Consider the following 13,676-nt stretch of genomic DNA (forward strand, 5'->3'; position numbering starts at 1 on the left):
GGCAGTGTTCCTGCCATGAAAAGGCTGTCGGAAAGAGATATTCAAATCCTGAGACAGGCACCACCAGCATTCAGGGGCCACGACTTCGACTGCCGCCCCATCAGGATTTGAGATCCTAGCGGAGGCGGCGGTGGGGACTCCGACCACTGTACATCCTAATGCAGCCGTCGGACAAAAGGGCTGTCGAAGTTTGGAGTGCCACCAATGGCCTGTGGGTGGCGGTACAACCACCATCATAATCAGCCCCTTTGTTCTTTGCTGAGCAATCGTATTTCCCAGCCCTTTAATCCAGTATGGAATAAGAAAACATATTAACATGTATTGCAGGAGTAAGGTGTTGCATTGACGTCGTGTAGACATTTTCCACATAAACAAATAGCTCACTCACTGCAACCTTCACCTTGAATTAATACAGCAACTTCCTTGAGTCCCTGTGGTAGGTTATGCCTGAGTGTTTGTGGATATGGAGAGTGCCAGATAGCTCTATTTGTGTAATGTCATGAGTTGTTTGTCTTGTTTTGGGATTCCCTAAAGTCTAGACATCTTGCAAGTAGGGCCTCCATTGTCATAGTAGGTCCTATAAAATGAATAGAAAATGGTAGTGTATCTCATTGTATGACAGGTTAACACAGACACTTACATCCAGCATAGCTAACTAGATCTCTCTTCTCCATCATAGCAATGATGCAGAGTGTAAATTTTAACAAATGTTGTAGGTTTGGTTTAATCGAGCTAATGTGATAATACTCCTGCCTCTATATGAATACAATGACTCCACTTGTAGAAGTCATGGAGTGAGGCTTTTTCAGATCTCAAGGCTAAAGCTGATTTAAATTGTTCTCCAAATGTTTTCAAAGTGTTTCACTTGGGACTGAGAAAAGTAAGAGTATTTTGTCAAATTACAAGGCGGCCAGTCTACAGAATGGAAGCTGATATAGTAATGTCATGCAAAATACTATAATCCCGCTATGTTGCAGTGGTGGGCTATCTTCATCGGGAACAGCTCACTCTCGTGTCTATGTCCCTCCTCTACTTGGGGCCGCCTTCATTGAAGTCTTCCTCCGCCTGTGGGACGAGATGCCTAGTGGCCTTTGTATGGTAGAAGAGGACTGGAATGACAGTATTCACCGTGGGTCAGACAGATGGTGACCACAGGGAGGGAGGGATCCCCAACTGGACTCTAGGATGTCCACTGTGATGACCACCCTTGGTTGGGCAGGCACATGGAGGGCCTATGTTATGCTATGTTGTATTTAATTTATATAGCGTGGAGCTACTCGAAAGTGTCCCGGCGCTTAATTCAGAAAAGAAAGAAATGCACACCGTCAGGTTAAAAAAGCAGCGTTTTACATTTTTTCTTGAACAACAGTGGATCCTGGATGCCCCGCAGAGCCAGGGGCAGCATATTCCAGGCCAGGCCTGCTTTACGCACAAAAGAATTCCCTCCAAGTCGCTGGCGCCTAAACTTTGGCGTCTGCAGCAGCAACTGAGCAGAAGAGCGCAGCTGTCTCCCTGGTATATAGAAGACGAGGCGGATATACATACTACTCATCGGTCCATGGGTCCTTTTCCCACTTAGATTACATGTTTATCCCAACCACATATCTTCACAGGGTGTCATCGCCCCATATTCACCCACAGGGGCTCTCAGATCATACCCTTGTGAACTTGGAGCTTCATATTGGCGCCACTTGCCCTAGATTTTGATGGCGGATGTCGCCATGGCACCTCCAGAACTCGACTTATAGGACCATCGTACAAAAAGCAGTACCTGAATATTTTACATTCAACTCTTCCACGGCCTCCACGAAAGTGGTTTCATGGGAGGCACTTAAGCCAACTATTAGAGGGGTGGACGTCGGCTTTTGTACAGGGGACCGTAGTCATAGATCACAGGAATGGGTCGCCCTCGCAACACAAATGGAGAAGTTGGAGGGCGACTATAGGGGGCCAGGCAATAAGGCAGCGAGATTGCAGCTTTGTCTGAACAAACAATTATACCAACAACACTTGTTAAATGAGGCAAAGACGGCCACACAACAACAAATATATCAATGAGGGCGGAAGTCCAGTCACATGTTGCATCTGAGCAGCCAGGGAGATCATAATTAGGCTTTCCTGCTTTCAGTTTTTATTGGTTTTAAATTTGGGTAGGGTTTTTGCAGTGTTTTCTAAACTTAATGGCTATCAGTCTTAACATTTTTTGTGCTATATTTATATTCAATGTGAGGGTGTTTTTCCAGTGCTTATTAAGAATTTCCTTTCATATCTTCCTTCCCTCTTTCATTCCTATTATGAATTCTTCCTTCTTCCCTTCTCATCTATTCTACTACTCATTTTCTGATGTTGCTCTTTTATGCTTCTTTTTTTCCGCCAATCAAACTCCTTCCCAGTGGGACGGTCCCACCTCCCCCCAGGGATGCACTTGACTGTAGATAATAATTTATTTGAAGACTTTGTATAAAAGGAACAAGGTCCAAGAGCTTCAGAGTGCTTCACGTACAACAGATGTATAAAAACAAAAGCCCTGATTACAATTTGCATCTAGTTTAATGGGGTGACCCAGTGCCCCTCAGAACCTGGGTGTACAAGAATGTGGAGAATGTTGGTTCTGTCTGGTACAGAATTCATTCTCAGTTTACTAAATAATAACCAATCAAGAACAAAAAAACTGTACTCAAACTTTTAAGTAACAATCAAAGAAAATGAAAGAGAATAAAAGACAAAGAACAAGAATCAAATAACACAGCAAAATCAAATCAATCAAAGTCTATATTTAGGGATGAATCCATGAATTCTTTAACATTTAATGGTGTCGGGATGACATTAGAAGGGTGTCAAAGTAGATAAACAAACAATTTGTTCCAATGGCGTAAGTGATATGGTGAAAAAAAGTGCGAAAAAAGGGCTAAATGTGAACAACATATACAGTGCTGTACAAATTGTTAGAACTGGTCATTCAAAGGACATCCATCCCTAGGTACATAAAGCTCCGTGCCACTTGAGATATTGAATTTCCATTTCATATGCAGCGGAGAGAGTTGGGTCAGGATTATCATAAGCACGCCGACGTTTCGACCCAATAAGGTGCGTGATTGAATAATAGGCACGGAGGGTGATCCTCAGGACATGGCGATACAAGGGACAGCCTGCACAATTAGAAATGGGTAGGATTTAGAATGGTGTCGTTTCAGTAGATAAGTAACCACAGAGTGAATCAGAATTAGCAATTCAAAACAATTGTTTGAACAATGAGTGTGTATAAATAAACAATCCGAAGTTCAGCAAATACCCAGAATTTGGGATTCATGTCATGTTTTAACAATGAGTGGGTATGATTAAACATTCTGAAATTGTTTAATGTTGCTTCCACAGATACCCAAAGGGTAAAACAAAATGTGTAATTCAAAACAAGTTTAAAAGGGACCTATGGATATTTTAACAATGATTTAATGGGGGTGCATGTACAAGGTGGTAGTCTCACTAGAACAGTTGGAAATACACCATAGAGTATTTAAATCTGGTGCCTGTGGTGCATCAATTATGCATGCAACTGTTGAATCATGTTGTTGATGTAACATTGGAAGTGAGTGTGGTAAAGCCAGAGGTATATTCTAAAGATCAAAGGACTGCAGGTTGTTTAGTACAGTATGTTGGTAAGTGCCCATATGCGTGTGAGTCTAAAGGACAGAAAAATTGTGAAAGGTCCTGATGGCTGACTTATCTCCTTGTCAGGAGTCCAAGTTGTCTACTGGTCTCCTCCAATTCATTAATTTCAGTAGGTCCACAGTCATCTCACGATACTGTTCCTTCCCCATATCAAACACACCATTCTAAATCCTACCCATTTCTAATTGTGCAGGCTGTCCCTTGTATCTCCTTGTCCTGAGGAAGTCCCTATGCGCCTATTATTTAATCACGCGCCTTATTAGGTCAAAACATCTAAGTGCTTGTGATAATCCTAACCCTACTCTCTCCGCCGCACGTGAAATGAAATACAAAATCCCAAGCGGCACAGAGCTTTATGTACCTAGGAATGGATGTCCTTTGAATGACCAGTTCTAAAAATTCGTACAGCACTGTATATATCTTGTTCAGATTTAGCACTTTTTCGCTGTTTGTTTTCACCATATCACTTGCGCCATTGGAACAAATGATTTGTTCATGTACTTTGACAGCCTTCTAATGTCATCTGGACACCAAAAAATGTAAAAGAATTAATGGATTTATCCCTAAATACAGACTTTGATTGATTTGATTTTGGTGTGTTATTTGATTCATGTTCTTTGTCTTTTATTCTCTTTCATTTTCTTTGATTATTACTTAAACGTTTGAGTACTGTTTTTTTGTTGTTCTTGATTGGTTATGATTTAGTAAACTGAGAATCAATTCTGTACCAGACAGAACCAACATTCTCCCTATTCTGATTACAATTTGGCGAGAATTTTCTGACCCCAGCATGAAACTCTGTTTGTGCAGGGATCCGAATTACGAGTTGGGTGGTATTTATCACATCTAAATATTTGCAGGGTGCATAAAATAGCTCACCCTTCATTACATTTCTGCAGGTCAAGCCTGTCGGAATTTAACAAAGGAAAAATTTACAATATTTACCATACTGTGTAGGTTTTGCTTTGGAAATCACCAAAATGTGCATGTTATTCCCAAAAACCTTGTGACTTGTGCTATTTAACTCACCCGATAAATAACAAATCCAATGCTATTGTTATTTATTAAGTGCAATACATATCACCTTCATTCCGGCAAACTCACAATCAGTGCTGAAGACAGGCATTGAGGCGCAGCCGGTTCAGGTAAGAGTGATGGGGCGATGGGGCGGGGCGGCGGAAGTCGACAAACGACGGACTAGAGAAAATAATATTAAAAAAATTAATAAAACCTATTACCTTGTGCTCAACGCATCGCTGAGTTGGTAAGCGCAAGGTAAGTGGTTTGATTTATTTTTTTGATTTTTCCTATCCCGTCATCTGTTGACTTCCCGACCCCCCACCCTGCCTCACGGCTCTTACCTGAACCGGCTGTGCCTAGCGGGCATTAGCTAAAACAAATTTATGTAAGAAGAAATTGCTAACTGCAAAATTTCCTGAGAAACAAGCAGTAAAGAACAATAGTAATCAGTAATTAGAAAATATGGTTTAAAGAAGTGTCTTATCCCTTCCACACTGGTAAATAAATAGCAAGTAACTGGATGCAGAAGAATCTGGCAGAAGGAGGCAGAGTGAAGGTGCCAAAGGGGCACAATAGGCATGGAAGAGCCTTGGACAAGCAGGAGGTCATGGTCTGTACCTTTGCAACCTCCATGCACTGCAAGCACCCCTCAAGGGGTACATGGGAACCTCCACACAAGCTCTGGTGCAAGCCACAGAAGGGAAGTCTGAGAGTGCACTGTGTCCTGTAGGCCTGAGGCTGGTAGGCGGAGGTGGTGACAGTGCAACGCATCCTCTGGCAGCTGCATTCTGAGGAACCACAAGAGCACTCAGTCATGCACTGATTCATCCATACATTGCTCTTTCTCATCCTCATCCACTCTCTCATCCTTGCATCCATTATTGCATCAACTCACACATTAATCTATCTTTGCACTGAGTCATCCTTCTTGATGTATTCTCGCACACCCATCAACACTTATATACAAACACCCACACACAACAATGTATAAACACACACACACTGAAAAACCACCCCTCTCCCCTACCATATCAATGAACAAATCCTGCAGGCTGTGTGAATTATATTTTAATGCAACATCGACATAAAGCTCACTGATTAAATCCATACTTGTTTTATGTTGCCTGCAGATTGACCGTGGATTTTACACTGATGATCACCCAGAAGCAAACAACTCCAGCATTCAAGCAATCAATCAATCAGGAGTTTGTTAAAGCGCGACTACTCACCCGTAAGGGTCTCAAGGCGCTAGGGGTGGGGCGGGGGTTGGGGGGGTGCAGGTTCCATTCCATCAAGGAGGGGGTCTGTCGAAGAGCCAGGTTTTGAGGTTTCTTGCGAAGATGGGGAGCGATGTTGTCTGTCTGAGGTGGAGCGGAAGGGCGTTCCATGCTTTGGCCGCGAGAAAGGAGAAGGAGCGGCCTCCCGATCTGGTCTTTCTGGTGCGGGGGACCACAGCGTAGGAAAGCTGGGCTGATCGTAGGGTCCTTTGGGGTGCGTGGAATTTGAGTCGGCTGTTCAGGTATGCTGGTCCGGTGCCGTGGAGGGCCTTGTGTGCGTGGGTGAGCATCTTAAAGGTGATTCTCGCCTCGACGGGGAGCCAGTGGAGTGTGCGCAGGTGCTGGGAGATGTGGCAGTGTTTTGGCAGGTTGAGGACCAGTCTTGCGGCGGCGTTCTGGATGTTCTGTAGCTTGCGGATGAGGTTTTTGTTTATTCCGGCGTAGAGTGCGTTGCCGTAGTCGAGTCTGCTGGTGACCAGGGCGTGAGTGACTGTCTTTCGGTGTTCGAGGGGGATCCATTTGAAGGTCTTACGAAGGAGGCGGAGGGTGTGGAAGCAGGAAGATGAGACAGAGTTGATCTGGCGGTCCATTTTGAGCTCGGAGTCCAGGATGATTCCCAGGTTGCGTGCGTGGTCTGTGGGGGTTGGCGGGTTTCCGAGGGCGGTGGGCCACCAAGTGTCACTCCAGGCGTCGGGGTTTGGGCCCATGATGAGTACTTCTGTTTTGTTGGTGTTTAGTTGTAGGCAGCTGTTTTTCATCCATTTGGCGACGGCTTCCATGCCTTCTCGAAAGTTGCGTCTGGCGGTGTTGGGCTCGTTGGATAGGGAGAGGATGAGCTGGGTGTCGTCTGCATATGACACGATGTTGAGTCCGTAGGTTCTGACGATGGGGGCAAGTGGAGCCATGTAGACGTTGAAGAGCGTCGGGCTGAGGGAGGAGCCCTGGGGGACTCCGCAGGTGATAGGTGTGGGGTCCGAGAGGAAAGGGGGGAGTCTGACCCGCTGCGTCCTGCTGGAGAGGAAGGAGCAGATCCAGTCGAGGGCCTTGTCCTGGATTCCTGCATCGTAGAGTCTGCGTATTAGGGTGCGGTGGGAGACTGTGTCGAAGAGCCATCAGGAGACTACTGTGAACGTGTGTCATTTAATAAGTGAGCCTCGGCGATATAAACAAGTATTTACAAGGCCAATAGTCTGAGATTGTGTGCAGTACATCCACACAGACACCCAGCGTCCATGTACACATTACATACATCACACACACAAGCACGCATGAAGACGGCCAAAATCTGCGCTTTTGACGCTGCCCTGTCGGTTGTCCCATCTTCTTGGCACTGGGTTTTCCCTGTGCATCTTTCCCTTGCATAGTTAGAGCGTTCTATACACATGGGGTGAACAGTCTGCCCCCCTGCCCTGCTGTGGAAATATTATTCGCCACCCGCATCTACTTCCGTTTGGACTAAGCAGCCACTTCCGCTACCTGTGCCTTTTCCTTTCCAGTGCTCTCTGCTCCCATCCTCTGTTCACCGACCTCGCTCTTCCTGCCTCCTGTTCTCTCGTGCCTGCTTGCCTTGCACCACCTACCCCTGTTGCATCCCTCCTGTCTGAATCTGAGGCATTCCATGCTGTCAGACGGAACTGGGCCAAGCCCATTTGAAATATACAGAAAAGCCAATGTAGACCTCTACGCACACACATGTAGAGGGCCACCCGGCCCGTACCCTACACTGTAGCAGCGCATCACCCCTCGTGACCGGGCTCGGATGGGCCCCAGGTCGCATGGGACCTTCAGCCGAACGCAAGTAATGCGGCTGCCCCCTGCACGTGCAGTGGGCCTTGTAAGAGGACGGCCCCCTTAGTGTCACATTAGGTACCTCCCCGCACCCTGTTGCAGGGACCACCTCCTCAGGGAGTCCCTCTAATGTCCGGCACATCTGCGGGTCATTTCCGGTGTGCAGTGGGCTGGGGAAAGGTACTTATACCTGCCCCCCACCCACTGGCCACCCTCTTTGTTTCCTGCTGGACAAGCTGCGGCAGAAGAGCGCTGCACCAGGGACAGGTACGTCCCCACGTCTGCCTCAGAGGCTCTTTCCTGCCCACGCCATATCCTGCACAGCCTGTCGCCCTCGCAGCGAGGAATAAGGGCGTGTGTGCGCTTCGCTGCCGGCTGGTGGCTGGAGCACCTGCTGTGGTGCAGTAGCAGTCAGCGTCTGAGCAGAAGAGCTCAACGCTCGCAACAGCCACAGCGTGAGAGCCCACCCGCGCATGACTCGAGGACGGGGCTCTGAGGCCTGGTCTGGGAGCATTTCCCCGACACGACTGTTTGGTGGCCCGCAACTCCTGGCAAGTGCGCCTGATCCAGCAGAAGCGGATCCTGAGGGCCCTAGATTGCTGTACAGAGTAGAATAGAAGAAAAAGAAGAGAAAAAGAAAAAGAAAGAAGACGTGGAAGAAAAGGAAAACTCCACAAGGAAACACCTGCACAGAAGAAAAGAAGGTCGGTCATAAAGTCCACAGGGATACAATACAGTCGCAAGTGCGTACCTTCCCACAAGAATAGAGTGGCAAGGGCACCCCACGCTCTGTGCAGATTAACGCATTTGCACCAAGATAGATCCTCCCCCACCACACCTCCAGGCCCAAGCACCAATGACGTCACACTCACATGCGCCAGTGACGCCCATACCCCCGTTTAGCCAGCTCACTAATCCCACCACCGCCACGCCCAGATGGAAGCTCTGGGTAGGTCCCCTCAATCACTACTTCACGGGAACCCGGGAAATAGATGGGACGGGAAAACGCTCCCTGCTGATGCACTTCGGGGGAGACAAGCTCTATGAGCTGTTTGAGACACTACCTGATACCGGAGCGGCCCACGAATATGACGCTGCCATCGCAGCCCTCAACAGATACTTCGACCCCAAGATGAACCCAGATTACGAGCGCTTCAAACTGCGCCAAGCCAGGCAAACTGAGGCGGAAACAGTGGATATGCTCTACTCCGACTACGGAAGCGGGCGCACATGTGCACAGGCATTGACCAAAACTAAGAGATCAGGGCACAGATCATCCAGGGATGCAAATCTGTCACGCTGCGACTCCATATGCTCCGACAGCCAGGGATATCCCTCGATGAAATCCCGGTCCTAGCACAGTCGCACAAACTGTCAGAGAAGTGAGCAGAGAAAATGGTGGAGGCCGTCCGAGTTTGGAATACGCAGGATGCACCGATGCAGAAGGCAATCAGGATTAAACAGGAGACAGTGGACGCTGTACAAAGGCGACCCGCGCCCAGCCAAAGACAAGGCACCAGAAGCCGGCCAATGGGCAAGTGCGGGCACTGCAGGTTCGACCACCGAGAACAGGACAAAGCCAACCACTACTCCAGCGTCTGCCATAGTGGAGGAGGTCGCCCACGGGGAGGCGCATCTAGAGGGCGTAAGGCAAATCGCGGAATCTCACGCTTGAAGAACACAATGTGCAAAGTCAAGGTCCACGGAACGTTAGTGCAAGCCCTCATAGACACTAGCGCATCAGTCAATGTGATGGACTCTGACCAGTACGAACGAATGTCGCCCAAACCATGGCTCACACCCAGTGCAGCTAATATCTACACGTATGGGGCGCAGAACCCCTACCACTCCGGGGATAATGGAGGTCAAAGTCTTGAGCTCCAAGTTCTCCGTGACGACCAAGTGCCACAAAACAGAAGGGAAGAAAGGAGCACTCATAGGGTGCCAAACCACAGAAGACTTAGAACTAGTGTTCTTTGCCAAGCAAGTCCACAAAGCCGAAACAGAGGACATGTGAATTTCCCCAGCTCTTCCAACTCAGACATTGGCACATTTCACTTCATCTTTGCCTAGCGGTGGAAAAGGAGCTGCAAGACCTCGAGGACCTGGGAGTCATAGAGAAGGTATCTGGAACCACTCCATGGGTGTCCCTGTTGGTAGTGGCACCAAAGCCGAAGCAACCTGGTGCCATTCTGCTGTGTGTTGATATGAGGCTTCCCAATCAAGCTATCCGGAGAGAGAGAGACACATGACCCTGACGATGGATGATATTGTGGCAGACTTAAATGGGGCACAGAGGTTCTCCAAGCTCGATCTGAACTCAGCGTACCACCAGTTGGAGCTGGTGCCCGAAAGCCGGTATATCACCATGTTCTCCACATAAGTCAGTCTCCAACGATATACCCGGCTCAGCTTTGGCGTGTCATCCGCCGCACAGGTGTTCCAAAACGCCATAAAGGAAGCCCTGTCCGGCCTGGTAGGAGTAATCAACCTAAGTGATGACATCCTGATATACTCGCAAAGCCTTGAGGAACACCATGTTCGTTTGATGGCAACCCTATAGAGGATGGCAGACTGTGGACTCACGTTCCATAAAAAGTAGTGCGCATTCTACCAAGGTTCGATAGACTTCTTTGGGTATATCTTCTCGAGAGACGGACTCCGCATTGACCCACGCAAAGCAGAAGCCATCAGGAGTTCTCCCGTACCGCAGAATCCGACAGAAATAAGGAGTTTCCTCGGGATGGCGACATATTGCGAGAGGTTCCTCCCAAATATTGCTACCATCTCGGAGCCGCTCAGACAACTGACGAAGATTAGCACGCCATGGGAGTGGACGCCCAGAGAAGAAGCGGCGTTTCAAGACATCAAGAAGGCCCTGCTGGACCATGGCATACTTTCACCCCAAGAGGAAGACTGAGCTAGTGGTTGATGCTAGCCCAGTCGGGCTCGGGCGGTCCTCCTGCAAGAAGACACCAAGGGAATCTGTGCCCCCGTGGCATATGCCAGCCGAGCACTATCACCCACGGAAACCAGGTACGCTCAAATAGAGCGAGAGGCTTTAGCCATACGGTGAGCATGCCAGCACTTTTACCTATACATGTGTGGCCATCCTTTCAGGGTGATATCTGACCACAAACCCCTTCTGCTGCTGTTCAGCGGAACCACATGTCTGGCGCCCCCACGAATTGAGAGATGGCCAGTACAGCTGCAAACATACTCCTTTCAACTGCTGTACTGACCCAGGGCGGACCATCCCGACGAATTTCTGTCTCGACACCCCGCATGAAGGAGGGAGAACCGCCACAGGACGATGCTGCAGGCACCAATGCCTTCATAAGCATGGTGGAAGATAATGCATGTCCTGTGGCCGTGACCATAGAAGATCTTTGCAATGCCACGGACAAAGACAACACCCTGAAAAGAGTAAAGGAGGCCCTGGAAAAAGGGCAGTGGCATCTGTTCCTGGATGGGCTCTCTCTGCTAACCATAGAGGACCAAAACTCCCCACGCCAACTCCGGAGAGTGCAACATGAGCTCAGCATCAGTGGCTCCAGGCTAATCCTGAGGGGACAGCAGATTGTGGTGCCGAAAGTCTCTGCCAAAGAATGGTTGCGCTCGCCCAACAAAGACATGAAGGCACTGCCAAGGCCAGGCTCCGGATGACAGTGTGGTTCCCCAGCATGGAAGACATGGTCGACGATGAGGTTCGACGCTGCCACCCATGCGCCATCACTGGTGGTGACCCTGCTCCTGCGCCGGTCATCGTTGAAGACCCGTGCCTCATGCCCTGGATGAAGATTAGCGTTGTTTTCGGGAGCTTCCCAGACGGGCAGCACACCTTCGGTATCCTATCCAGAACAGTGTTCCAGTCTCTCTCGAACACTGGAATGCCCAGACCTTCCTCCTAGCTGATCCTCAACCACTCCATGAGTGGGTGCACGTCCTCCCCTATTGCTGTATATAAACATGTGACAGCCTTGATGGTCCTTGATGAGAGAGCCATATATTGGCAACCACTGTTTGTATTTGGTTCGGTCGTGCCCACATCCCTGTGTTTGCGGAGCACTATTGCTACCACCCTGTGAAGCAAGAAGTGGCCCTAGGGGAGATCAAACTCTGAGCAGAATTCTTTGAACGGTAAGAGTTCCGCAATTCGATAACGGATCCCTGATTGTTGATGCTCCTGCTGTCACCCAGTCCTCCAGTGCCCCTGTGTGGCAGTTCTATTATCATGGTGATAGGCATGTCTGGGGCATATGGAATTCTACTGCTCGTTTTTGGGAGGCTGTGAGACCAGCATTTGCCGATCACCCTAAACTCCTAGGAGTTTCCAGTCGAGAAGCGCTTCACTCGCAGCAGGACTTTGGTGTGATCTGAGAGTCTCGGGACAAAAGGTCCCAGGATTTTACCCTGGGTACGTCTGCCCGCCAACCACTGTACAAACCATTGGACCTGGGCGGTGAGGTAGTAAGCCTCAAAGTCTGGTACCGCCATGCCCCCAGCCATTGTCAGACGGTTTTAAGTGGACAGAGCCACCGTCCTATGTCCCGATCCCCAGATAAATGTCATGAGCAAGGAGTCATGTTCCCTGAACATTGCCCCATCGATCCAGATAGGAAGTGTCCCATAAAGAAATATAGGAGCCGTGGGAGTGCAATCATTTTTACCTGTGCTATTCTCACCATTACCAATATTAGCCGGGTTTTCCAGGAGACCATGTGGGATATGAGTGGCTTGATCACTTGGCCCATATTCCCATCCAGTATATCAGACCTGGTATGACCTGGTATGATAGACCTTGAGCCCCAGATAGGACAGGCATTGGAGTTCCCATTGTAAAATCTTTATCCCTGCCGGGGGAGTGCTATGCATTGTACTTAATGATCAATATGGCAAGCCTGAGTTGGTTATGGTGACAAGCCAATGATCAAGGCCATAAGTCTGAATTGTTCATTGAGAAACGTTATTACAGATGCAATGGCTGATCTGTTTATTATCACAAAAGGCAATAGGCCTGATTTTTTTTATAATGAAAAGCATATGTTAAAGTCAACAGAGCTTAATCTCTTAATGTCAATGGCCGAAACTCACATTATCTCCCCAGTGCATTTATCTGCCATTGGCCGACAGTGGAAATTCAGAGTGGTAGGAAACATATGGCTCCCCGGAGATTCCACAATTTTCTGTTCCAGAATTGTGAGTATTTTATTTTACCAAAGGTTGAGGTTTGCAAGGGATTCTGGGTAAAAAACCCGGTGCAGGCAACACAAGTCACCCAACTGTAGATTCCCCCAGGTGTCAAAAATGTACACGTTTGCTAGGTTGCCTTAGGTGCCGGCTGAGCTAAGGTCCAAAATCCACAGCTACCTCTTTGACACAAAAAAGGGTCAGTTTTGAGTGGAAAAATATGATGTATTCATCTTGTGTTTTGGGCCATTTCCTGTCACGGGTACTAGGCCTACTCACACGATTGAGGTACTATCTCTATCGGGAGACTTTGAGGAATGCTTGGTGGAAGGAGGTTTGCGGCCTCCCACATATTCCAGAGCTTTCCATACCAGAAATGTGAGGGGAAAAAATTCTGTCAAAGTTTGAGGTTTGCAAAGGGATTCTGGGTAAAAAAATCCTTGGTGAGAGCCATGCACATTACCCCACCCTGGATTCCCCCGGGAGTCTAGTTTTCAAAAGTGTGCAAATTTGCTAGGTTTCCTTAGGTGTCGGCTGAGCTAGGGCCTAAAATCCACTTTGCAAAAAAGGGCCAGTTTTCAGTGGAAAAATGTGATGTATTCATGTTGTGTTTTGGCCCGTTTACTGTTGCTGCACTAGGCCTACTCAGACAAGTGAGCTACCACTTTTATCGGAAGACATGTGGGAGCATAGAATAGTAGAAATATTTATTTACCATTTGGATTTTGTTGC

Source organism: Lissotriton helveticus, chromosome 7 (assembly GCF_964261635.1).
Source record: "Lissotriton helveticus chromosome 7, aLisHel1.1, whole genome shotgun sequence".
NCBI classification, from domain to species: domain Eukaryota; kingdom Metazoa; phylum Chordata; class Amphibia; order Caudata; family Salamandridae; genus Lissotriton; species Lissotriton helveticus.